Genomic DNA, 5,014 nt, shown 5'->3' on the forward strand with positions numbered 1-5,014 from the left:
ACTAATCATAATGTAAACTGACTGGTATAATGGCAAAAAGATATTTTGTTTTATCTTCAATTCTTTTTCCAGTAGATCCTGACATTCTATTTGCCTTTCTGACTGCCACTGAAAATTGAGCTGCTGTTTTCAGAGAAAGGACTAGAAGGACTCCAAGATCTCATCCCTGAGTGGTGACTGCTAATTCAGAGCTCTTCGTTATGTTTATGCAGTTATGGTTATTTTTTTCCCCATGTGCATCACTTTGGACTCAGGGGCTAAATTCACTACTTCAACTCCACTGAAATCCACAGCGGCAATTGGACTGTGTTTTCAACTCAGTGACTTCAGTATTTGATTTGGAACCAATTTCTGCTGTTTAAGTACAAATGATTCATCTTAAGAGCTCTTAAAATGTAAATGTAAATAGCTGTACATTTGAAGCCATTTGCAGCGCCCAGCAACAGCATTTTTTGGCCCCAGAGTAACCATAAGCAATGCTGCATTTCTTGAATGCCATCTCTTGGCAAATTATCTATTAACTGTTTACACAGAAAACTTTTTTTTAGAGTGCTTACATAACAGTTTAGTCAGAGAAATCGCATTTTGGGAAACAAGTCTGTCAAATCTTCTAAGAATATACTGTCCCCTAAGCAATAGAAAAGGAACAACAAGGGGGAACATAACAGGCACTTACTGTTGGAAGAGCAAAAGGTTCAGGTGCCATTTATAAAATAAACACTTGAGGAAATAACTGTATTCAAATCATAGAAAATTAGAGTTGGAAGGGACCTCAACAGGTCATCTAGTCCAACCCCCTCCTCAAGGCAGGACCATCTCCAACTAGATCATCCCAGCCAAGGCTTTATCTAGCAGGGATTTAAAAACCTAAAAGGATGGAGATTCAACCTGGTAACCTGTTCCAGTGTTTTACTACCCTTCTAGTGAGAAAATTCTTTCCAATATCTAACCTAAAGTTCCCTTGCTGCAACTTGAGACCATTGCTCCTTGTTCTGTTATCTGCTACCAGTGAGAACAGTCTAGCTCCATCATATTCTGAACTCCCCTTCAGGTAGTTGAAGGCTGCTATTAAGTCCCCCCTCTCTCTCCTCTTCTCTGGACTAAATAAGACCAGTTCCCTCAGCCTCTCCTCACATAAGTCATTTGCCCCAGGCCCCCTCACCATTTTTGTTGCCCTCTGCTGGACTCTCTCCAATTTGTCCACATCTTTTCTGTAGTGGGGGGGGGCACAAAACTGAACACAGTACTCCAGATGTGACATCACCAGTGCCAAATAGAGGGGAATAATCACTTCCGTTGACCTGCAGGCAACAATCCTACTAATGCAGCCCAGTATGCTGTTACTTTTCTTGAGCACACTGCTGGCTCATATTCTGCTTATTGTCCACTGTGACCCCCAGGTTCTTTTCTGCAGAGCTGCTGCCCAGCCAGTCAGCCCCCAGCCTGTACTGGCGCACGGGATTGTTCTGTCCTAAGTTCTGGACATCGCACTTGTCCTTGTTCAACCTCATGAGATTCCTTTTGGTCCAATCCTCCATTTTGTCTAGGTCACTCTGAATCCTAGCCCTACCCTCTAGTGTATCTACTACTCCCCCCAGCGTGGTGTTACCTGCACACTTGCTGAGGATGCACTCTATGCCATCTTCCAGGTCATTGATGAAGACATTGAACAAAACCAGCCCCAGGACTGACCGACCCCCTAGGGCACTCCACTTGATATCGGTTGCCAACTAGACATCAAGCCCACTGAGCCTGATGCTCCAGCCAGTTTTCTATCCACCTTACAGCCCATTCATCCAGCTTGTACTTCCTTAGCTTGCCAGTGAGAATGCTGTGGGATACCATATCACAAGGCTTGATAAAATCAAGGTACACCACATCCACTGGTCTTCCCACATCCACAGAGCCAGTCATCTCATCACAGAAAGCAATCAGGTTGGTCAGACATACTGTTTGGTTCTGCTCTTTTTAGAGGACCAGCAACCGAAAAGTAGGTAGGAAGAAAAAACAAGGCAGCAATCCTGTAAAAAGAAGAACATATAGCACCAGACAGACACTAAGTAAAATGCTGCTTCATAGGAAAGAGTTCCACCTGCGTTTTGCATAGCATTATGACATTGTAAGTTGTGAGTAGTCATAGTAGATATATATATCTTACTGATAAGCTTCTAAGAACTCAAAGTCTATCGTTCTGCCTCAACGAACCTGCAATCCAAACACAAGAGATAACAAATAGAAACAAAGGTATGGGAGAGTACAAAGTAACAGTGAGACAATATTGATCAACATGATGGGTGGTCTCAGCATAACAGCAACCTAACCATTGTCAAGGTTCCTGCAGGTACCAGGGCAAGTTTAAAGAAGGGAGAACAATGGAATGATGTTATGGATGTTTCTGAGTAATTAGGCCCAAACATAAGCTGCAGCATGAAAGACATGCATATGCTTGAAAATTCAGTAACGGAGGGTTATAGAGGTTGGTGCCTTGTACTGACTGAAGGCATCTTTCAACAATGAATGGAAATTATTCTGTAAAGGGAATAGGCCAGGAAGAGCCCTGGAAGTACAAATTAGTGGTCCACAGTGATGGAGAGAGGGGAAAGCAGGGAGAGATTGTGCGCAGATGGGGGCAGAGGTGGGAATTAAGCAACATTTTAACTATAATGTGTTTGATCTGACAGTTAGACATCCACAAGTAGATGTCAGAAAGGCAAGACAAGGTTTTAGTTTGGGCAGGAGAAGAGAGAAAGAAAGGCCTAAAGATGGTAGATAAATGTGGGTTTGGGTGTGTGGGTGAGGTTAGCCAGGGAGAAGATGTAGAGGGAGAAGAGAAGGAGATTGTGTGGAACCTGGAGGGATACCTGGGGAAAGATGAGGGGGTGGTCTATGAGGAAGGTGTCCAGCCCTGACTCCTCAAAGCATATATGTATTGGTTGTCATTAAAGGTAAAGATGATCCTCATCCATCATAGTCTAATCCCGGGGAAGGGAGCATCGCACCCAATTTCACTGATCTTTATAGTCCAGTGGTTTTCAACCTGTGATCCGTGGAGCCCTGGGGGTATGCAGACTATGTCTAAGGGGTCCACAGAAGAGGACTACGATCAGGAACCCACCTAATTCATGGCTTCATGGAAACTGAGAAATCTGGGATTCTCCACTAAATCACTAAAAAATAAAATGCTGGCTCTCCAGTGGAAGGCAGCAATCCTTGCTGCCAAGACAGGAAGGTGCCAGCTGCCTGGGTGGCATGAAGGGCAGCAGACAAGACAGTGACTGCCCCATGTCCATGCTCCCGAGCCATGGCCTCTCTGCCAATCAGTGCTGAGGGGTGGGGCAGCCCGAAGGGGAGCCAGTAATCGAGATGGTGGCCTCTCCTTTCCCGCCTCCTCCCGCGGTGTCTCCACCAATAAGTGTCAATCAGCTGAGGGGCAGGGCCACACAAAGGGCAGCTAGCAATCAAGACAGCCGCTGCCCCTTGTCCCTCCCCCCTCCGCCAATCAGCACCAAGGGGCGGGGCTGCCAGAAAATTGGCTCTGTACCTGGCCAGCAGGCTGTGAAAGACCCTTTGTGTCAAGGCGATTTAAGTAGGTCCCTCGCTGTGACGAGTGGGTTTTCCACAGGTAAAGGGGGGAAACGCAGATGCTCTCATTTTTAAGGAGAAAAATGCAGATTTTCTCCCGTAAAGGAGGAAAATGCAGGAGCCAGCAGGATTCACCTTGCAGGCCGGCGGAGTTCCAGTCTGCAAAGGGCTGGGGGGAGTGGGAGGAGGGTGATGGGGTGGGGGGCACGTGGCAGTCAGGCAGCAAAGCAGCAGCTCCCGTAGCTCCCTGCAGGTAAGTCGGGGTTGGGGGGGAAGCAGATTGGTGCCCCCATATTGAGGGAGGGAGGGAGGGAATTGGGCAGGGCAGTGCATGGGGCCCAGGGCTGGGGCGGGAATATACGGCTGCAGGGCCCAGCAGGTGGGACAGAGCCACAGGTGGCTCGTCCAGGGGCGGCGGGGGGGCTTGTTCCCTGCCACCATGTGCACTCCTGGAAGACTCGGTGGCACTGCCAGAAGCCCCACACTGCCATGGCGAGGCACCCCCTGCCCATCCAGCAGCCATGGGGGACACTTCATGCTGCCACCCCTACTGCTGCAGCAGAGCTCCTTGTGGCCGCTCTGAGCCTCCCTGCCCCACTCTGTCCTGGCACGTTAGGTCCCACCCGCTGGGTCGTGGAGGACCCCAGGGGAGGGCAGCAGGGTGAGGAGCCCTGAGCCTGCATTCACCTCCCACCATGGGCTCCGCTCTAGCTGTGCCGCCCACGGGGAGGTGGAGGTGGGCTCTGTGCTCTGCTCTGGCCACAGCAGCCACCGCCTCCCGCAGGCGGCAGCCGGGGCTTGGGCGCTGCTGTGCGGGGCAGGGAGCTGCAGACCCGGGTCTCTGGCCCTGTAGCGGCGGCAGCTGAGGGCTCCCTCTGGTGGGGCTGGGGGAGGCAGGGCCCTGCTGGGGGCAGCGCGGGGTGGCATGGGCAGGGCCCTGGGGTATCAGGGCTGCTCAGACCCACAGAGCAGCTGGGGGGGGGGGGGGAGCTGGACCCACATCCCCGTGAGCGAAGGGGGCAGGGGGAGCACCAGTTTTCCATGATAAACCCCCAAATCAAAGGCCAAAACGTACAGACTTTATTTTATATCTAGTGATTGAGGCATTATTATTGTATTAGTAGTGACAGTCACTACTGAAAAGCACTATTGTTTTATTGTAGTGACTGAGGCAGTGGTAGGCTTCCAAATTGCTTTAAAATTGTAAATAGATCAATAAAACATTGTGCGCCACAGAGGCAGACAGACGGATGCATTTCGTTTTACTCGTGGCCGCGCGCGGATTTGGGGCTTGTTCAGCAGAGAATTTGCGATTTCTAAGCAGAGGGAACGGGGTGGCGGGGCCGTCGGCAGCATGCGGAGTCCCGAGGGCCGCAGCCCGCTCCACCTTGCGTCGGGGTGCGCGAAGCCGAGAGGGGGGTGCCGAGCGGTT

Source organism: Crocodylus porosus, unplaced genomic scaffold (assembly GCF_001723895.1).
Source record: "Crocodylus porosus isolate Cpor-Errol unplaced genomic scaffold, CroPor_comp1, whole genome shotgun sequence".
Lineage (NCBI taxonomy): Eukaryota > Metazoa > Chordata > Crocodylia > Crocodylidae > Crocodylus > Crocodylus porosus.